The sequence below is a fragment of the Bufo bufo genome, chromosome 3, assembly GCF_905171765.1.
Source record: "Bufo bufo chromosome 3, aBufBuf1.1, whole genome shotgun sequence".
In the NCBI taxonomy this organism is placed as follows: Eukaryota; Metazoa; Chordata; class Amphibia; order Anura; family Bufonidae; genus Bufo; species Bufo bufo.
The window spans coordinates 228,783,615-228,806,846 of NC_053391.1; positions in this window are offsets into that span (position 1 = coordinate 228,783,615).

The window sequence follows — 23,232 nt, forward strand, 5'->3', positions numbered from 1 at the left end:
ACACCACCACCTGCGTCACCAAGCATCTCAACCATGTCACACGGCAGCGTTCAGCTCTCCATCTCACAAACATTTGAGAGAAAGCGTAAATTCCCACCTAGCCACCCTCGATCCCTGGTCCTGAATGCCAGCATTTATAAACTACTGGCCTATGAAATGCTGTCATTTAGGCTGGTGGACACAGACAGCTTCAAACAGCTCATGTCGCTTGCTGTCCCACAGTATGTTGTTCCCAGCCGCCACTACTTCTCCTAGAGAGCCGTGCCTTCCCTGCACAACCAAGTGTCCGATAAAATCAAGTGTGCACTGCGCAACGCCATCTGTGGCAAGGTCCATCTAACCACAGATACGTGGACCAGTAAGCACGGCCAGGGACGCTATATCTCCCTAACTGCACACTGGGTAAATGTAGTGGCGGCTGGGCCCCAGGCGGAGAGCTGTTTGGCGCACGTCCTTCCGCCGCCAAGGATCGCAGGGCAACATTCTTTACCTCCTGTCTCCTCCTCCTCCTACTCAGCTTCCTCCTCCTCTTCTTCCACCTGCTCATCCAGTCAGCCACACACCTTCACCACCAACTTCAGCACAGCCCGGGGTAGACGTCAGCAGGCCGTTCTGAAACTCATATGTTTGGGGGACAGGCCCCACACCGCACAGGAGTTGTGGCGGGGTATAGAACAACAGACCGACGAGTGGTTGCTGCCGGTGAGCCTCAAGCCCGGCCTGGTGGTGTGCGATAATGGGCGAAATCTCGTTGCAGCTCTGGGACTAGCCGGTTTGACGCACATCCCTTGCCTGGCGCATGTGCTGAATTTGGTGGTGCAGAAGTTCATTCGCAACTACCCCGACATGTCAGAGCTGTTGCATAAAGTGCGGGCCGTCTGTTCGCGCTTCCGGCGTTCACACCCTGCTGCTGCACGCCTGTCTGCGCTACAGCGTAACTTCGGCCTTCCCGCTCACCGCCTCATATGCGATGTGCCCACCAGGTGGAACTCCACCTTGCACATGCTGGACAGATTGTGCGAGCAGCAGCAGGCCATAGTGGAGTTTCAGCTGCAGCACGCACGGGTCAGTCGCACTGCGGAACAGCACCACTTCACCACCAATGACTGGGCCTCCATGCGAGACCTGTGTGCCCTGTTGCGCTGTTTCGAATACTCCACCAACATGGCGAGTGGCGATGACGCCGTTATCAGCGTTACAATACCACTTCTATGTCTCCTTGAGAAAACACTTAGGGCGATGATGGAAGAGGAGGTGGCCAAGGAGGAAGAGGAGGAAGAGGGGTCATTTTTAGCACTTTCAGGCCAGTCTCTTCGACGTGACTCAGAGGGAGGTTTTTTGCAACAGCAGAGGCCAGGTACAAATGTGGCCTGACAGGGCCCACTACTGGAGGACGAGGAGGATGAGGAGGAGGTGGAGGAGGATGAGGATGAAGCATGTTCACAGCGGGGTGGCACCCAAAGCAGCTCGGGCCCATCACTGGTGCGTGGCTGGGGGGAAACACAGGACGATGACGATACGCCTCCCACAGAGGACAGCTTGTCCTTACCTCTGGGCAGCCTGGCACACATGAGCGACTACATGCTGCAGTGCCTGCGCAACGACAGCAGAGTTGGCCACATTTTAACGTGTGCGGACTACTGGGTTGCCACCCTGCTGGATCCCCGGTACAAAGACAATGTGCCCACCTTACTTCCTACACTGGAGCGTGATAGGAAGATGCGCGAGTACAAGCGCACGTTGGTAGACGCGCTACTGAGAGCATTCCCAAATGTCACAGGGGAACCAGTGGAAGCCCAAGGCGAAGGCAGAGGAGGAGCAAGAGGTCGCCAACGCAGCTGTGTCACGGCCAGCTCCTCTGAGGGCAGGGTTAGCATGGCAGAGATGTGGAAAAGTTTTGTCACCACGCCACAGCTAACTGCACCACCACCTGATACGGAACGTGTTAGCAGGAGGCAACATTTCACTAACATGGTGGAACAGTACCTGTGCACACCCCTCCACGTACTGACTGATGGTTCGGCCCCATTCAACTTCTGGGTCTCCAAATTGTCCACGTGGCCAGAGCTAGCCTTTTATGCCTTGGAGGTGCTGGCCTGCCCGGCGGCCAGCGTTTTGTCTGAACGTGTATTCAGCAAGGCAGTGGGCGTCATTACAGACAAACGCAGCCGCCTGTCTACAGCCAATGTGGACAAGCTGACGTTCATAAAAATGAACCAGGCATGGATCCCACAGGACCTGTCCATCCCTTGTGCAGATTAGACATTAACTACCTCCCCTTAACAATATATTATTGTACTCCAGGGCACTTCCTCTTTCAATCCTATTTTTATTTTCATTTTACCATTATATTGCGGGGCAACCCAAAGTTGAATGAACCTCTCCTCTGTCTGGGTGCCGGGGCCTAAATGTGTGACAGTGGCCTGTTCCAGTGGTGGGTGACGTGAAGCCTGATTCTCTGCTATGACATGAAGACTGATTCTGTGCTGACATGAAGCCAGATTCTCTGTTACGGGCCTCTCTCCTCTGCCTGGGTGCCTGGGCCTAAATATTTGACAGTGGCCTGTTCCAGTGGTGGGTGACGTGAAGCCTGATTCTCTGCTATGACATGAAGACTGATTCTGTGTGCTGACATGAAGCCAGATTCTCTGTTACGGGACCTCTCTCCTCTGTCTGGGTGCCTGGGGCCTAAATATGTGACAGTGGCCTGTTCCAGTGGTGGGTGACGTGAAGCCTGATTCTCTGCTATGACATGAAGACTGATTCTGTGCTGACATGAAGCCAGATTCTCTGTTACGGGACCTCTCTCCTCTGTCTGGGTGCCGGGGCCTAAATATTTGACAGTGGCCTGTTCCAGTGGTGGGTTACGTGAAGCCTGATTCTCTGCTATGACATGAAGACTGATTCTGTGCTGACATGAAGCCAGATTCTCTGTTACGGGACCTCTCTCCTCTGTCTGGGTGCCTGGGCCTAAATATGTGACAGTGGCCTGTTCCAGTGGTGGGTGACGTGAAGCATGATTCTCTACTGTGACATGAAAACTGATTCTGCGCTGACATAAGGCCAGATTCTCTGTTACGGGACCTCTCTCCTCTGTCTGGGTGCCGGGGCCTAAATGTGTGACAGTGGCCTGTTCCAGTGGTGGGTGACGTGAAGCCTGATTCTCTGCTATGACATGAAGACTGATTCTGTGCTGACATGAAGCCAGATTCTCTGTTACGGGACCTCTCTCCTCTGTCTGGGTGCCGGGGCCTAAATATGTGACAGTGGCCTGTTCCAGTGGTGGGTTACGTGAAGCCTGATTCTCTGCTATGACATGAAGACTGATTCTGTGCTGACATGAAGCCTGAATCTCTGTTACGGGACCTCTCTCCTCTGCCTGGGTGCCTGGGCCTAAATATGTGACAGTGGCCTGTTCCAGTGGTGGGTAACGTGAAGTCTGATTCTCTGCTATGACATGAAGACTGATTCTCTGCTGACATGAAGCCTGAATCTCTGTTACGGGACCTCTCTCCTCTGCCTGGGTGCCTGGGCCTAAATATGTGACAGTGGCCTGTTCCAGTGGTGGGTGACGTGAAGCCTGATTCTCTGCTATGACATGAAGACTGATTCTGTGTGCTGACATGAAGCCAGATTCTCTGTTACGGGACCTCTCTCCTCTGTCTGGGTGCCTGGGGCCTAAATATGTGACAGTGGCCTGTTCCAGTGGTGGGTGACGTGAAGCCTGATTCTCTGCTATGACATGAAGACTGATTCTGTGCTGACATGAAGCCAGATTCTCTGTAACGGGACCTCTCTCCTCTGTTTGGGTGCCTTGGGCCTAAATATGTGACAGTGGCCTGTTCCAGTGGTGGGTGACGTGAAGCCTGATTCTCTGCTATGACATGAAGACTGATTCTGTGCTGACATGAAGCCAGATTCTCTGTTACGGGACCTCTCTCCTCTGTCTGGGTGCCGGGGCCTAAATATGTGACAGTGGCCTGTTCCAGTGGTGGGTGACGTGAAGCCTGATTCTCTGCTATGACATGAAGACTGATTCTGCGCTGACATAAGGCCAGATTCTCTGTTATGGGACCTCTCTCCTCTGTCTGGGTGCCGGAGCCTAAATGTGTGACAGTGGCCTGTTCCAGTGGTGGGTGACGTGAAGCCTGATTCTCTGCTATGACATGAAGACTGATTCTGTGCTGACATGAAGCCAGATTCTCTGTTACGGGACCTCTCTCCTCTGTCTGGGTGCCGGGGCCTAAATATGTGACAGTGGCCTGTTCCAGTGGTGGGTGACGTGAAGCCTGATTCTCTGCTATGACATGAAGACTGATTCTCTGCTGACATGAAGCCTGAATCTCTGTTACGGGACCTCTCTCCTCTGCCTGAGTGCATGGGCCTAAATATGTGACAGTGGCCTGTTCCAGTGGTTGGTTACGTGAAGCCTGATTCTCTGCTATGACATGAAGACTGATTCTCTGCTAACATGAAGCCTGAATCTCTGTTACGGGACCTCTCTCCTCTGCCTGGGTGCCTGGGCCTAAATATGTGACAGTGGCCTGTTCCAGTGGTGGGTAACGTGAAGCCTGATTCTCTGCTATGACATGAAGACTGATTCTCTGCTGACATGAAGCCTGAATCTCTGTTATGGGACCTCTCTCCTCTGCCTGGGTGCCTGGGCCTAATTATGTGACAGTGGCCTATTCCAGTGGTGGGTGACGTGAAGCCTGATTCTCTGCTATGACATGAAGACTGATTCTGTGCTGACATGAAGCCAGATTCTCTGTTACGGGACCTCTCTCCTCTGTCTGGGTGCCGGGGCCTAAATATGTGACAGTGGCCTGTTCCAGTGGTGGGTGACGTGAAGCCTGATTCTCTGCTATGACATGAAGACTGATTCTCTGCTGACATGAAGCCTGAATCTCTGTTACGGGACCTCTCTCCTCTGCCTGGGTGCCTGGGCCTAAATATGTGACAGTGGCCTGTTCCAGTGGTGGGTGACGTGAAGCCTGATTCTCTGCTATGACATGAAGACTGATTCTCTGCTGACATGAAGCCTGAATCTCTGTTATGGGACCTCTCTCCTCTGCCTGGGTGCCTAGGCCTAAATATGTGACAGTGGCCTGTTCCAGTGGTGGGTGACGTGAAGCCTGATTCTCTGCTATGACATGAAGACTGATTCTGTGCTGACATGAAGCCAGATTCTCTGTTACGGGACCTCTCTCCTCTGTCTGGGTGCCGGGGCCTAAATATGTGACAGTGGCCTGTTCCAGTGGTGGGTGACGTGAAGCCTGATTCTCTGCTATGACATGATGACTGATTCGGTGCTGACATGAAGCCAGATTCTCTGTTACGGGACCTCTCTCCTCTGTCTGGGTGCCGGGGCCTAAATATGTGACAGTGGCCTGTTCCAGTGGTGGGTGACGTGAAGCCTGATTCTCTGCTATGACATGAAGACTGATTCTCTGCTGACATGAAGCCTGAATCTCTGTTACGGGACCTCTCTCCTCTGCCTGGGTGCCTGGGCCTAAATATGTGACAGTGGCCTGTTCCAGTGGTGGGTGACGTGAAGCCTGATTCTCTGCTATGACATGAAGACTGATTCTCTGCTGACATGAAGCCTGAATCTCTGTTATGGGACCTCTCTCCTCTGCCTGGGTGCCTAGGCCTAAATATGTGACAGTGGCCTGTTCCAGTGGTGGGTGACGTGAAGCCTGATTCTCTGCTATGACATGAAGACTGATTCTCTGCTGACATGAAGCCAGATTCTCTGCTATGGCATGAAGAGACTGATTCTCTGCTGACATGAAGCCAGATTCTCTGCTATGGCATGAAGAGACTGATTCTCTGCTGACTTGAAGCCCGATTCTCTGCTATGGGACCTCTGTCCAATTGATATTGGTTAATTTTTTTTAATTTTTTTTTAATTTTAATTCATTTCCCTATCCACATTTGTTTGCAGGGGATTTACCTACATGTTGCTGCCTTTTGCAGCCCTCTAGCTCTTTCCTGGGCTGTTTTACAGCCTTTTTAGTGCCGAAAAGTTCGGGTTCGGGACTTGACTATTGACTTCAATGGGGTTCGGGTTCGGGACGAAGTTCGGGTCGGGTTCGGATCCCGAAATCGAACATTTCCGGGAATTTCGGCCGAACTTCTCGAACCCGAACATCCAGGTGTTCGCTCAACTCTAGTCACCACTTCTGGTAGCACCTGCCGCCATTTAAGACCCCGAAGACCTCTCCACGACACGTCTGCTTGCATGGACCCCAACTGCAAACCTCCTGGGCGGTATGATGCCCTTTCTGCGGCCCAGTAAATGTAAGAATGACCAATCAACCACTCTGCCGGCCTCTTAAAACCTAAAGGAAAAAACAAACAACTATTAACCAGTTAATAAATTGGGCCTTATATATCAGTGAAAACATCATCCCCGTCGCATCCGCGACCGTAGATGCCCCGATGCGAAACAAATATTTACCGAATTCAGAAGGGGACAAACCTGACTTGGCAATACAGTGTTTAAATACCATTGTGAATTGGTATTTGGTAAGAGGAGAACCACCAGCGTGAATCAAGAAACTAGGAGCCCTGGGACAGACGTCGGAAAATGAACGAACCACCCGCACTGGGCAAAACACCCCATACATACAGGAGATAGACTGCCAAACGTCATGCTCATAAATGTCCTTCTTAGAACGACGATAGCGGGCCTTTACTGCATCTGAAAAAAGCACACATCATCCTCCAGTAATGGAGACTCAGTGGTACGTTACGGGGCAACTAGTTCTCCGCGACGCATGGCGCAGAAGAAACATAGCATGAAAGCGCATGAAAACAGCCACAATTAAAAATTGGAAAAACAAACGAATGGAAGGATGTCACAAAGTCTCCGTAGCAAGGCAAAAGACACAGATCGCCATTTATCCACTGGATGAGATTCCTTCCACCACCCTTTTAAAATAAAAGAAATGGAAAATTCTTTAGTGACGTCGTGGATACCTAATAGCCGAAATGCAAAGGATATGCCCGCTATCCATTTTTGTACCACGCCCGACGAACTGCCGTATCCCTAAGATGACATAAATATAATTGTGTGACCCTATGGCAATAGTCAGATGTAAAAAAGGCGTCCACCTCAGCAAAGGACAACCATTCAAACCATGCCTGACCATGACTGGACCAAGTGGAAAGAGCCACTGCATTCTGAATCAGAGGCATCAACCTGTCAGCGGAAAATCCTATAGAAAAGGAGGGCATGGGAAGCCCACCAGGTCGCAGTTGGATGCAGAAGCCTGAAACTATGAAACTGCAAACGATAAAGAGCGTCGGCCATTAAATTACACTTTCCCGGCACGTGACATGCCTTGAAAACCACGTTATGCAATAAAGACGTTAGGACAAGATGAAGCAACAGCGCCAATACAGGCAGAGAATGAGAGAATTGCTATAACTGCCCCTTCATTGTCTGACCAAAACTGAATGTGCTTGTTCCTCATCTGAGGACCCCATAATTCTATTGCCACAACTATCGGTAAAAGTTCCAAAAAGGTACGATTTTTTGTCAAACCGCGATCCGACCAGTCTGATGGCCAAGGCGCTGCTGACCAGTGATCTCCGAATATCGCAGTGTAACCCAAAGAACCAGCCACGTCACTAAAAAGGTGCAGTGCGTCGCTGTCAATTTCTGGTTCTGGAAAACACGGCACGCCGTCGTAGGAATGCAGGAACTGCACCAGATTTGGAGGTCCTCCTTCAAAGGTTTCGGTAATCGGATAAAATGGTGGGGCTGCCGAATGCCTGTCGTTGCCAGGGCCAAGAAAAAACAGGCCCCATCGGAAAAATCCGGCATGCAAAGGCTAACTGACCTAGGAGAGATTGTAATTCCCTAAGCGTCATTATTCATGCATCCAGACAGTTATTGACGTCAGCACGCATGCAAACCAGCTTATCCTGCGGCAAACTAATTAAGCCCCTCTCTGTGTCAATTTGGATACCCAGAAAGGAAAGATAACACGTGGGACCTTCAGTCTTTTCCTCGGCTAATGGAACTCCGAACTGCGCTGCAAAAAAACGAAAAGTCGCCAGTGTTGTCGGTCAGACCTCAGACCCGCTCAGGCCTATCAAAGGGAAGTCGTCCAGATAATGCGTTACCAAAGTGTTACAAGTTTCAACTTTATCTACCCACTCTAAAAATCAACTACACATCTCAAAGTACTTACAAGAAATGGAGTAACCCATGGGAAGGCACATGTCGAAGTAGAAGAAACCATTCAACTGAGAACCAAGCAGATAGAAGCAATCCGGGTGAACCGGCAGAAGCCGGAAGGCTGATTCTATGTCTGATTTGGCTAAGAGGGCACCAGAGCCTGCTTTCACGATTAGGCGTAAAGCCGCATCGAAAGAGGTATAAGAAACAGCCGTTTCTTCCTTAGAGATCGCATCATTGAATGAATCCCCTTCCGGAAATGATAAATGGGGTATTAATCAAAATTTACCCTGCTCCTTCTTGGGGACTACACCAAGAAGAGATATCTGTAAATTGGGAAACGGGGGTTCCTCGAAAGGACCAGCCATATGACCCAAGGCAGCACAGGAGCATCAGAAACCATAACCACAGGCGCTGGCCTATCCACCTGCGAAGGGCTGTGAGAACGCCTCCTGCGACTTCGTCTCCGTCTGAGACGATCCTGCCAGGATAAATGGCCATGATATTCCACACTGGAAGGCGAGGAAACCGACCGATCTCTGTGCCTCCTGGAGCCACGGGAACTGCGGTGTCTACGACCCAGATGCGACCACCCACTGTGGTCTGACTTCCGGCTGTGAGACCTACGGTCTGAGCTCCGACTGTGAGCTATGCTGCGGAACGAGTCTGATGATGTTGAGCGACGCATGTCCTGACGACTTCGGCCACTGACATTGCTAGCTCCACGCACCAACCTGCGGCCGTCGATAGGAATAGACGATACCCTATCTTGTGGGGTGACAGGGACAGATTCAAATTCAAAGAATTCATCACTGCTTGCATTACAGGTTGTGAGCTGCCTCTGGTGGCCAACATAAGAAATTGCAGTCCCAGTCTCAGAGTGAGCAGGAGCCGTGGCTGGAGCTGGTAAGGCACACTGTGGAGCCGCAGCAGGGGGGGGGGGAAGAGGAGGGGTGGCAACACTAGCAGCTATAGGGGGCACTGGCTGGCGGCCAAACCATCCACAGCCACAGGAGGAACCTCAGGTTGCACAACCTCCGACGTGGCTGAGGCTGAAACAGCCATGCTGACTGCAGGGGGACTGGTAACTGGGCAGTACAGGGTGTCAGGTGCGCTGCACACAGGTGCCCTGGACGGGGCACGTCCTCGCTTGCTGCGCCTAACAGGGGAAGGTGATAGGCAGGGAGACACGAGGACAGCACAGTATGCACAGCAGGAGGGGAAGCAGCCCCCTGAGGGGGCACAGTGCTTTCCGGCATACTTGCTGAGAGCAGGGGCGTTACCCATGCTGAACCCTCCCTGGCAACTTTCTGCTGTAGGAGAGCCAGGAGGTCAGCATCATTCCAATCTGCCATGTTAACCTGGTGCAGCCGAACCCTTTACTGGCTGAGCGCACCCAAGAGGAAGTGGAGGAGGAGTTAATCCTTTATATATGCCCCCCCTTGAGGCGCGCTTGGTCCAGCGAGAGCCCTCCCCTATAACTTAACCCTTTCCTACCCCCTGTGCCCATCAGTCAATGGCCCACAAGCTTATATATCATGGGAGCCACACGTCTGGCTATTCTCATGGTGTGACAGAGTCGGCCAGCGCTTTCAGTGCGCTCTCTGTCAGAGTGCAGGAGGAGGCTCTGATTAGTGAAGCAGCAACAATGAGAGAAGCCTGCTGACGAGTTGAGCGGACACCTGAGTGTTCGGGTTCGACGGGTTAGGCCGAACTTCACAAAAAAGTCAGAGTTCGGGACCCGAACTTGCCCTGAATTTGACCCCGAACCCGAACCCAATTGAAGTCAATAGGGACCCCAACTTTTGAGCACTAAAATGGCTGTAAAAATGTCATGGAAAGGGCTAGAGGGCTGCAAATGCCAGTAAAATGTGGTTAAGAGCATGGCAAGTGCTCTGCAAACAAATGTGAATAGGTAAATGACTTTAAATAACGTAAAAATAAAAGAAATTATAATCTTGATCTAGGAGGACGAGGTCCATATAGAGTAGGAGGTTGAGGTAGAAGCGGCAGTGGAGGAAGAGGGGGTAGCCTACACTGCTTTTTGGTTTTAAATTTATTTGTATTTTTTTAAATTAGTGTACACCCCAAAACATTGGGAAATATAACCTGTGATAACCCCCTCCAGTCAGGCCATGTGCCCAATTTGGAGACCCAGAAGTTGAAGGGGGCAGACCCATCATTCAGTACGTGTAGGCGTGTGCACACATACTGCTCCCACCATGTCGCACGTCCCCGTGATGTCCTGTCCACGATCCAATTGGATATCTTCTCTATCAACTTTCCATGTTCTTTTATGCGCCTACCATGGTGATCATGGGTGGCTGGGAATAAGGGTTCCAGGCCGTAGAGGAAGCCTGAGAAAGGGATGCCACATCCAAGGGAGGTCAATGGATGAAATTAAATGTAATCGAGCGGAAATGTGGGACAAAAAATTGAAGCATAAGCTTCCAAGTTAACCCTGGACGGCAATTACCCACTCCCGACTCAGGGAGGTAGTGACGATGAATAACAATACAGGACTCTTAAGATGCCCTGTTATTGGAATGATTAATAAAAAATTATAGGGAATGTCACTGGGGTATTTTGGATTTGGAAACGTTAGCCAGGAGATGCCCTGCTGCCGCTTTGTTGACTCTAGATAACTTCTGCCTGATCGCACGTTGCCTGTGATGTCCACCATCCATTTGGATATCTTCTCTATCAACTTTTGATGTTCTTTTCTGAGCCTACCATGTTGATCACGGTTATCGGCGAATCAGGGTTCTACGCCGGAGAGGGAGCGTGAGAAAGGGAGACCTCATCCAAGGGAGGTCAATGACTGCAATGGGATAAGGCGGAAATGTGAGACAAGTTATTAAAGCAGAAGGATCGGATGAAAGGGCCAATTAAAGACGAATTTTAGAAATTGAAGTCCCTGTCACCTATGCAGAGCAGGGGGTTTTTATCGTCAGAAATGGGTTAATGTCGCCCACAAATGGAACAGATTATTATCGTCAAAATGTCAACCCAAGAATGTAACAGAAAAATGTGTGAAATTTATTAACCTGTCTAGTAGGTAGAGCAGGGGTCTATCACAGCCAAAAATTAGTGAATTTCACCCGAAAATGTAACAGACAAATTAGTGATTTTTTTTTACCTGTCTACTAGGTAGAGCATGGGTATATCACACCCAAAGGCCTCATGCACACAACCGTTTTTTTTTGAAAAACGGGTTCCGTAGTTCCGTGATCCGTGTCCATTTTTTCTTCCGTGGGTCTTCCTTGATTTTTGGAGGACCCACTGACATGAAGGAAAGTAAAAAAAAAGTTGTTTTGGTGTCCGCCTGGCCGTGCGGAGCCAAACGGATCCGTCCTGACTTACAATGCAAGTCAATGGGGATGGATCCGTTTGACGTTGACACAATATGGTGCAATTGCAAATGGATCCGTCCCCTATTGACTTTCAATGTAAAGTCAGGAGTCCCTATTATACCATCGGATCTGAGTTTTCTCCAATCCGATGGTATATTTTAACTTGAAGCGTCCCCATCACCATGGGAACGCCTCTATGTTAGAATATACCATCAGATTTGAGTTAGATCGTGAAACTCAGATCCGACAGTATATTCTAACACAGAGGCGTTCCCATAGTGATGGGGACGCTTCAAGTTAGAATATACTAAGAACTGTGGACATAACTGCCCCTGCTGCCTGGCAGCACCCGATCTCTTACAGGGGGCTGTGATCCGCACAATTAACCCCTCAGGTGCCGCACCTGAGGGGTTAATGGTGCGTATCATAGCCCCCTGTAAGAGATCAGGTGCTGCCAGGCAGCAGGGGCCAGACCCCCCTCCCCAGTTTTAAATTCATTGGTGGCCAGTGCGACCCCCCTCCCTCCCCAGTATTATATTCATTGGTGGCCAGTGCGGCCCCCCTCCCTCCCTCCCCAGTATTATATTCATTGGTGGCCAGTGCGGCCTCCCCTCTCTCCCCCCCTAATTAAACCCCCCCCATCATTGGTGGCAGCGGAGAGTTCCAATCGGAGTCCCAGTTTAATCGCTGGGGCTCCGATCGGTTACCATGGCAGCCAAGACGCTACTGCAGTCCTGGCTGCCATGGTTACTTAGCAATTTTAGAAGCATTATACTTACCTGCGCTGTCTGTGTCCGGCCGGGCACTCCTCCTACTGGTAAGTGAAAGGTCTGTGCGGCGCATTGCTTATAGCACAGACCTGTCACTTACCAGTAGGAGGAGCGCAGGTAAGTATAATGCTTCTAAGTAACCATGGCAGCCAGGACTGCAGTAGCATCTTGGCTGCCATAGTAACCGATCGGAGCCCCAGCGATTAAACTGGGACTCCGATCGGAACTCTCCGCTGCCACCAATGATGGGGGGGTGTTTTTAATTAGGGGGGAGAGGGGAGGCCGCACTGGCCACCAATGAATATAATACTGGGGAGGGAGGGAGGGGGGCCGCACTGGCCACCGATGAATATAATACTGGGGAGGGAGGGGAGGCCACACTGGCCACCAATGAATATAATACTGGGGAGGGAGGGAGGGGGGCCGCACTGGCCACCAATGAATATAATACTGGGGAGGGAGGGAGGGGGGCCGCACTGGCCACCAATGAATATAATACTGGGGAGGGGGGCCGCACTGGCCACCAATGAATTTAAATTTGGGGAGGGAGGGGGGTCTGGCCCCTGCTGCCTGGCAGCACCTGATATCTTACAGGGGGCTATGATACGCACAATTAACCCCTCAGGTGCGGCACCTGAGGGGTTAATTGTGCGGATCACATTACCCTGTAAGAGATCGGGTGCTGCCAGGCAGCAGGGGGCAGTTATGTCCACAGTTCTTAGTATATTCTAACTTGACGCGTCCCTATCACTATGGGAACACCTCTGTGTTAGAATATACTGTCGGATCAGAGTTTTCACGATGTGAAAACTCAGATCTGAAAAAGCTTTTATGCAGATGGGTCTGCGGATCCGTCTGTGCGAAAGTAGCCTACGGACATGGATCACGGACGCAGATGAAAATCTTGTGTGCCTCCGTGTTTTTTCACGGACCCATTGACTTGAATGGGTCCGCGAACCGTTGTCCGTCAAAAAAATAGGACAAGTCTTATTTTTTTGATGGACAGCAAACATGGATCACGGACGCGGATCATGGACGTGGGTGCATGAGGCCAAAAATTGGTGAATTTCACCCGAAAATGTAAGACAAATTAGCATATATTTTTTTTACCTGTCTGCTAGGTAGAGCATGGTGTATCATCTGTGTCCTCTGTATCCCCCCAGCCACGCACCAGTGATGGCCATGAGCTGGTCTGGGTGCCACCCTGCTGTGAACATTGCTCCTCCTCCTCCATCTCCTCATCCTCCACCTTGTCATCCTCCAAAACTGTGCCCTAACTGGACAATTGTGTTCCTGGCATTTGGGGGTGCAGGAACCCACCCTCGGATTCACTTGTGAATGACTGGCTGGAAACCCTATGAAATGAACCCTCGGATAGTAACGCTGAGAACGGCGTTATCGGCACTGGTCATGTTGGTGGAGTACTCAAAACAGCGCAACAAGGAACACAGGTCTCGCATGGTGGCCCAGTCATTTGTGGTGAAGTGGTGCTGTTCCATAGAGCGACTTACCCATGCGTGCTGCAGCTGAAACTCCACTATTGCCTGCTGCTGCTCGCATAGTCTGGCCATCATGTGCAAGGTGGAGTTCCACCTTGTGGGCACGTCGCATATGAGGCGATGAGTGGGAAGGCCAAAGTTACGCTGCAGCACTGATCGGCGAGGGGCAGCAGGGTGAAAACGCCGAAAGCGCGTACAGACGGCCCGCACTTTATGCAGCAGCTCTGACATATCGAGGTAATTTTTAAGAAATCTCTACACCACCAAATTCAGCATATGCGCCAGGCAAGGGATGTGCGTCAAACCGGCTAGTCCCAGAGTTGCTACAAGATTTTGCCCATTATCGCACACCACCAGGCCGGGCTTGAGGCTCACTGGCACCAACCACTCATCTGTCTGTTGTTCAAGGCCTGTCTACAGCTCCTGCACGGTGTGGGGTTTTTCCCCCAAACAGATAAGTTCTAAAACTGCCTGCTGTCGTTTACCCCTGTGCTGAAGTTGGTGGTGAAGGTGTTACGCTGACCAGATGAGGAGCCGGCAGAGGATGAGGAAGCGGAGTAAGAGGAGGAAGCAACAGGAGGGAAACTGAAGTGCCCTGCAATCCTCGGTGGTGGAAGGACATGCTGCAAACTGCTATCCGTCTCACGCCCAGCCGCCACTGCATTTACCCAGTGTGCTGTTTTGGAGATATAACGTCCCTGACCATGCTTACTGGTCCACGAATCTGTAGTGAGGTGCACCTTGCCACAGATGGCGTTGCGCAGTACACACCTGATTTTGTCCCCCACTTGGTTCTGTAGGGAAGGGATGGCACACCTGGAAAAGTAGTGGCGGCTGGGCACGATGTACTGTGGGACAGCCACCGCCATAAGGAATTTAAAGCTCTCCGTCTCCACCAGACGGAATGCCAGCATTTCAAAGTCCAGTTATTTTGAAATGCTGGTATTCAGGGCCAGGGATCGCAGGTGGGTAGGGGGGTACTTCCTCTTCCGCTCCAGTGTTTGGGAGATGGAGAGCTGAATGTTTCCGTGGGACATTGTGGAGATGCTTGGGGACCCAGATGGTGGTGTTGCTTGCAGATCCTCTGTTTGTGGGGTGGCAGGTGGCACTGTCAATCCAGAGGTGGATAAAGAGGCTGAGACAGCAGCAGAAGAGGAAGCAGGAGGAGCCAGAGATCTTTCTTGGTTTTTGAGGTGTCTACTCCACTGCAGCTCGTGCTTTGCACTTAGATGCCTGGTCATGCATGTTCTGCTCATGTTAAGAATGTTTATGCCTCTCTTCAGGCTCTGATTGCACATTGCCCTAAATGTGTGTTTTTTTAATACTAGAATATGACAGCAGTATATAACGCTTGAATTTCACACGTACAGATGCAGACAAGGCCGCAAATTAAGTATTTTGCCCAAAATGGGTGTTTTTTTAAAACCAGAATAGCACAGCAGTATCAAAGCGTGTATCTCACACTGAAAGATGAAGACGAGGCCGCAAATTAAGTATTTTGCCCTAAATGGGTGTTTTTTAAAACCAGAAAATTATAGCTGTATTTCTAGCTTAAATTGTACACTAATGCGGCAGAGGCTCAAGATGGAGGTTATTGCCAAAAATGGGTGTTTTTTCAAAGCCAGAAAATGATTGAAGTATTTCAAGCTTGTTTTAACAATAACAGATGCAGCAAAGACTGCAATATTAAGTACTTTGCCCAAAATGGGTGTTTTTTTTACTAACAGAATATGACAGCAGTATATAATGCTTGAATTTCACACGTACAGATGCAGCAAGGGCTGTAAAATTGAGTATTTTGCCCAAAAAGTTTTTTTTTTTAAAACCCAGAAATTTATAGCTGTATTTATAGCTTACATTGCACACTGACTATTGCTGCAAAGGCACCAGATGTAGGATATTGATAAAAATGGGTGTTTTTTTAAACCCAGATTATTATTGCAGTATTTCAAGCTTGGATTTTAATGTCACAAAAGCACATATGCACTGCTGGTGCACTGAGCTTGCATAAAATGGCCTCCGCCGCCCACCTAACTAACAGACGGATTAAAGTTATTTTTCTGTGTCACTGGGCTCAAGGCAGGGTAAAATGCTTGTGCCCTGCACACCCACACAACAAAATCTATGTAGATCGCTGAGTTCAATTGCAGTTCTGCTGAAAGTTTATTTTCTATTCTCTCCCTCACAGCAGTAGCATCCTATCCCTACACTAAGCACAGCAGAGTGACGTGCAGCGCTACGTGACTCCAGCCTTTATAGAGGCTGGGTCACATGCTGCACTGGCCAATCACAGCCATGCCATTAGTAGGCATAGATGTGATGGCTTCTAAGGGCATAGAGTTAAACGCTTGTTGATTGGCTGCTCTGCAGCCTTTAAAAAAGCACCAATAAATCGCTGAACACCGAACCCGAACCCGAAATTTTACTGAAATGTTCAGGTTCGGGTCCGGGGTCCAAAAATCCTAAAGTTCGGTACGAACCCAAACTTTACAGTTTGGGTTCCCTTAACCCTACTGCTGACTAGAGATGTCCCAAATAGTTTGCCGGCAAATAGTTCCCGGCGAATATAGCTTGTTTGTGTTCGCCGCGGCGGGCGAACATATGCGATGTTCGGTCCGCCCCCTATACATCATCATTGAGTAAACTTTGACCCTGTACCTCACAGTCAGCAGACACATTCCAGCCAATCAGCAGCAGACCCTCCCTCCCAGACCCTCCCACCTCCTGGACAGCATCCATTTTAGATTCATTCGGAAGCTGCATTCTTAGTGAGAGGAGGGACAGTGCTGCTGCTGATCTAATAGGGAAAGCGTTAGCTAGGGCAGTGTTCTGTGTCCACAGACTCATCTGCTGTAAGGACAGCGTCCTGACAGCACCCCAATAAGCCCTTTTCAGGGCTGGTACATCAGTCTTCTTTTTTTATATATATATATATATATATATATATATATATATATATATTGCAGTTGCCTGCCCGTGTTGTGTGAGAGGCTGCAGGCTCAGTCACAGACAGTACTGTGTGCACACCATTCATACAGGGTGTGACAGAAAATACCTTGCAGATAAAAAAAATTTAATTTATTATTTCTCTGTGATATAATCCCAGTTGCAAGCCAGTGTGTGTCTGGCCCACAGACTGTACTGTGGCCAATGGCTAGCCCACCACTCATACCGTTACAGGGTGTCACTCACTCACAAATACTTTGCAGATAAAAAAAAAATCATTTAATAATTTTCTGTGATATAATCCCAGTTGCAAGCCAGTGTGTGTCTGGCCCACAGACTGTACTGTGGCCACTGGCTAGCCCACCACTCATACCGTTACAGGGTGTCACTCACTCACAAATACCTTGCAGATAAAAAAATTCAATTTAATATTTTTCTGTGATATAATCCCAGTTGCAAGCCAGTGTGTGTCTGGCCCACACAGACTGTATTGTGGCCACTGGCTAGCCCACCACTCATACCGTTACAGGGTGGCACTCACTCACAAATACTTTGCAGATAAAATTTTTTACATTTAATAATTTTCTGTGATATAATCCAAGTTGCAAGCCAGTGTGTGTCTGGCCCACAGACTGTACTGTGGCCACTGGCTAGCCCACCACTTATACCGTTACAGGGTGTCATTTACTCACAAATACCTTGCAGATAAAAAAAAATTCTATTTAATATTTTTCTGTGATATAATCCCAGTTGCAAGCCAGTGTGTGTCTGGCCCACACAGACTGTACTGTGCCCACTGCCCACCACTTATATAGGGTGGCACAGTACCTTCCTCCACATAGTACCACTTATCTAAAAAATTACAGGCAGAGGCAGGCCACCCCGCAGGGGCCGTCGTGGTCGTGGTGCTGTGATTTCCACTGGCCCTGGAATACTGCCCAGTGTTCAGAGGCCACGTACCCTGAACCCAAAAAATTTGGAGAAAATAGTTGACTGGCTTACACAGGACACCCAATCTTCAACAGCCTCCGCTAAGACCCTTGATGCACCATCCTCCTCCAGCTCAGCTTTGGTCACCTGCTCTCAAGTTACCACTCTCCCGCCCGCCGCCACCACCACCACTACCACCACAGCCACCACAGCAGCTTCAATGGATCCCTCAGAGGAGTTATTTACACATCAGTTGGATGAAATTAGTGATGCACAACCATTATTGCCAGAGGATGGAGATAACAGGGATATGTCTCAGTCAGGCAGCATTACACACATGGACGTACAGTGTGATGATGATGATGATGATGATGATGTTGTACCTGCTGCTGCTTCTTTTACTGAGGTGTCAGATACAAGTGAAGTGGTTGATGATGACGATGTGTCCGTGGATGCCACATGGGTGCCTGCTCGAAGAGAAGAAGAAGAGGGGGAAAGTTCAGAAGGGGAGACAGAGAGAAGAAGGAGACGAGTTGGAAGCAGGGGGAGGTCGTCGCAAGGAGCTAGTGGCACAGTCAGACAGCATGTATCGGCACCCGGGGTCAGCCAGACAGCACGCCAATCAACGCATGCTGTTGTCACCACCAGAATGTCGTCATTGCAAAGCTCAGCAGTGTGGCATTTTTTTTGTGTGTCTGCCTCTTATAACAGCAATGCCATTTGCAACCTGTGCCAAAAGAAACTGAGTCGTGGGAAGTCCAACACCCACCTCGATACAACTGCTTTGCGAAGGCACATGATCGCACATCACAAACGCCTATGGGATCAACACATGAGTACAAGCAGCACACAAACTCAAAGCCACCATCCTCCTCCTGGTCCAGCATCTTCAGCCACGTCAACCACTGCTGTCCTCCTTGCCCCCTCTCAACCACCCGCCACTCTGCCTCTCACCTTCAGCAGTTCCATCTCATCTGCCCACAGTCAGGTGTCTGTCAAGGAAATGTTTGAGCGTAAGAAGCCAATGTCACAGAGTCACCCCCTTGCCCGGCGTCTTACAGCTGGCTTGACGAAACTCTTAGCCCGCCAGCTTTTACCATACCAGCTGGTGGAGTCTGAGGCCTTCAAAAAATTTGTCGCTATTGGGACACCACAGTGGAAGGCAATCCCAAACCTCTACTCAGTGATTTAAAAGGAAGTCATGGCATCTCTAGCATACAGTGTTGGGGCAAGGGTCCATCTGACCACTGATACCTGGTCTGCAAAGCACGGTTAGGGCAGGTATATCACGTACACTGCGCATTGGGTCAACCTGCTGACGGCTGCCAAGCATGGAATGCGTGGCTCTGCAGCGGAGTTGGTGACACCGCCACGACTTGCAGGCAGGCCTACTGCCACCTCCTCTACTCCTCCTACTCCATCCTCTTCAATAAACTCCTCGGCTGAGTCCTCTTCTGCTGCGGCATCTGGCTGCACATCAACTGAATCCCCCCAGCTCCCCAGGGGCTATTCCACATCCCGGATACGACAGTGTCATGCTGTCTTGGGGTTGACTTGCCTGAAAGCAGAGAGCCACACCGGACCAGCACTCCTGTCCGCCCTGAACGCACAGGTGGATCAGTGGCTGACCCCGCACCAACTGGAGATCGGCAAAGTGGTATGTGACAATGGAAGCAATTTGTTGGCGGCATTGAATTTGGGCAAGTTGTCACATGTGCCGTGCATGGCACATTTGTTGAATCTCATCGTACAACGCTTTGTGTCTAAGTACCCAGGCTTACAGGACGTCCTCAAGCAGGCCAGGAAGGTGTGTGGCCATTTCAGGCGTTCCTACATTGCCATGGCGCACTTTTCAGACATTCAGCGCCGAAATAACATGCCAGTGAGGCGCTTGATTTGCGACAGCCCGACACGTTGGAATTCAACACTCTTAATGTTCGACCGCCTGCTCCAACAAGAAAAAGCCGTCAACGAGTATTTGTATGACTGGGGTGCTAGGAAAGCCTCTGCGGAGCTGGGAATTTTTTTGCCACGTTACTGGACGCTCATGCGCAATGCCTGTAGGCTCATGCGTCCTTTTGAGGAGGTGACAAACCTAGTCAGTCGCACCGAAGGCACCATCAGCGACCTCATCCCATTTGTTTTCTTCCTGGAGCGTGCCCTGCGAAGAGTGCTGGATCAGGCTGTAGATGAGCGTGAAGAGGAAGAGGAAGAGTTGTGGTCACCATCACCACCAGAAACAGCCTTGTCATCATCGCTTGCCGGACCTGCGGCAACGCTGCAAGAGGAGTTTGAGGAAGAGTCAGAGGAGGAATGTGGCTTTGAGGAGGAGGAAAACCAACCACAGCAGGCATTCCAGGGTGCTCGTTGTTGTCACCTATCTGGGACCCGTGGTGTTGTACGTGGCTGGGGGGAAGAACAGACCGTCAATGACATCAGTGAGGACGAGGAACGGGAAATGAGTAGCTCGGCATCCAACCTTGTGCAAATGGGGTCTTTCATGCTGTCATGTCTTTTGATGGACCCTCGTATAAAAAGGATGAAGGAGAACGACCTGTACTGGGTGGCCACGCTACTAGACCCCCGGTATAAGCAGAAAGTGGCGGAAATGTTACCAAATTACCGAAAGTCAGAAAGGATGCAGCAGTTCAAAACCATACTAAAAAATATTCTTTACACAGCTTATAAGGGGGATGTCACAGCACAACGGGAATCTAACTGGGGAAGAGGTGAAAGTAATCCTCCTCCTACCACGACCACAGCGGCAAGGACAGGACGCTTTACAGATGTGTTGTTGATGGATGACATGCAGAGCTTTTTCAGTCCTACACATCACCACATCCCTTCGGGATCCAGCCATAGAGAACGACTCGACCGACAGGTAGCAGACTACCTCGCCTTAACTGCAGATATCGACACTCTGAGGAGCGATGAACCCCTTGATTACTGGGTGTGCAGGCTTAACCTGTGGCCTGAGCTATCCCAGTTTGCGATAGAACTTCTGGCCTGCCCCGCTTCAAGTGTCCTGTCAGAAAGGACCTTCAGTGCAGCAGGAGGCATTGTCACTGACAAAAGAAGTCGCCTCAGTCAAAAAAGTGTTGATTACCTCACCTTCATTAAGATGAATGAGGCATGGATCCCGAAGGGACTGACAGTGGGGGATACGTTTGACTAACAAAAGGCCTGATAACTAGTGTTGAGCGCGAATATTCGAATATCGCATTTTTTTCGCGAATATCGCTAATTCGCGAATATTTAGAATATAGTGATATAAATTCGATATTTCGAATATTCTTTTATTTTTTTTTTATTGTTATATTTTTTTCTTTCCCACTTCCCTAAAGTTGTTCTTACCTGTCCTTTGGATTCCTGGCTGCTCCAGTCAGTGCCTGTTGCCGCTTCTGCCGACTTCCGTGCTCATGGAGCGTCCCCATCACCATGGGAACGTCTCCATATACTAGAATGTACTGTCGGATTTGAGAATTACGTGAAAAATCTCAATTCGATTATTTCAAGTTATAATAATCGAATTTCGATTTTAACTTAGCACTGCTATATTTAATTCTAGCCTAATATGGAATATAGCAGTGCTAAGTTAAAATCGAAATTCGATTATTATAACTTGAAATAATCGAATTGCGATTTTTCACGTAATTCTCAAATCCGACAGTACATTCTAATATATGGAGACGTTCCTATGGTGATGGGGACGCTCCATGAGCACGGAAGTCGGCAGAAGCGGCAACGGGCACTGACTGGAGCAGCCAGGAAGCCAGGAATCCAAAGGACAGGTAAGAACAACTTTAGGGAAGTGGGAAAGAAAAAAATATAACAATAAAAAAAAAAAATTAAAAAAATTCAAGTTATAATAATCGAATTTTGATTTTAACTTAGCACTGCTATATTCCATATTAAGCTAGAATTAACGAATTTGGAATATAGCAGTGCTAAGTTAAAATCCAAATTCGATTATTATAACTTGAAGTAGCCTTTAAGTTAAAATCGCAATACGCGATTATTTAAATCGCATATTAATCGCGATAACAAGAGTAATGACGAATATTCGATTTCGACGAATATAAAACGAATATTCTATCGAATATTCGCGAATTTCGTCGAAATCAAATATGGCACCTGCCGCTCATCACTACTGATAACATGCCTTGGCCTCAAAATGGTCCCCACGCTGCTGTATTTAATGTCTGCATACCGGATGACTTTCGTGAATTCTCCGCCACCAACTAGGGTTCAAGCCACAATGTTTTAGTCACCTTTCTGCCTTGAAAACATAAATTTTTCCGGCCGCTGCTACAACAGCAGCTGCAACAATACCATTATTTTTCAGGCATGTGTACATGCCTAATTTTTCTGGCCTCTGGTGCTGCACTGTGGCTGCAAAAAAAAAAAAAAAGCCACATACAAGTGTCAATTCCCCTTCGTGATCGTTACCTTGTTGTGGTGAAGGGACTTGCCTATCACAATAAAGCGATCATCACCTCTATGAGTGTGTTGGCAATGTTGCCACACCCCAGATCATAAGGCCGTTGCTTCATTATGATCAGACCAAAAGCGATTGGCTGGATAATTTTTCATATAAAAAACAATAATGTTTTTTGTTTTTTTTAAAAGTTGTATGGGTTTTTAATACATAAAATAAAAAAAACATAATAAAATCTCTTAATAGTTTATTAGAAATAATGCAGACAATTTAAAAAATCCCCATCAATTCCAATACAAAGCAAGTACAAAGCTCAGAACTAAATTATTGCAGGATGTCCTAATGGTTCGTTAATTCGACAATGGTTAATCAATTCTACACACGACCCCGGATAGGGGACGTAACAGGGATTAAACTGATAGGAATAGTACTAGTTAAGACACCACTCATATAGGGTGTCACAGCACAGGACCGACTAAGCTGCTTTTTCCATCTCCCGGTTCCTAAAATCAATTCATTTTGGTGTATCAGAGTTTGGTCTGTCACTGTGAAGGCAGTCGAAGGTACCCGGCCTAAATTTTTTTTCACAAAAGGCAATCCCTGATATGGGACGTAACAGGGATTAAATTGATGAGAATAGTACTACAGAAAATACCACTCATATCGGGTGTGAGAGTAAATTGCACGGCGCAGACGCAGTGACCGTGGCATGGATTCAAACAAAGGGGGAGGGAGCCAGCGTTTTTTAACCATCTCCCGTTCGAAAAATCAATTTAATAAATGGACCCCAGATTGGGGACGTAACAGGGATTAAACTGATGGGAAGAGAGAACTACAGAAAATACCACTCATATCGGGTGTGAGAGTAAATTGCACGGCACAGACGCAGTGACTGTGGCATGGATTCAAACAAAGGGGAGGGAGCCAGCGTATTTTTAACCATCTCCCCACTGAAAAATCAATTTAATAAATGGACCCCAGATTGGGGACGTAACAGGGATTAAACTGATGAGAAGAGAGAACTACAGAAAATACCACTCATATCGGGTGTGAGAGTAAATTGCACGGTGCAGACGCAGTGACCGTGGCATGGATTCAAACAAAG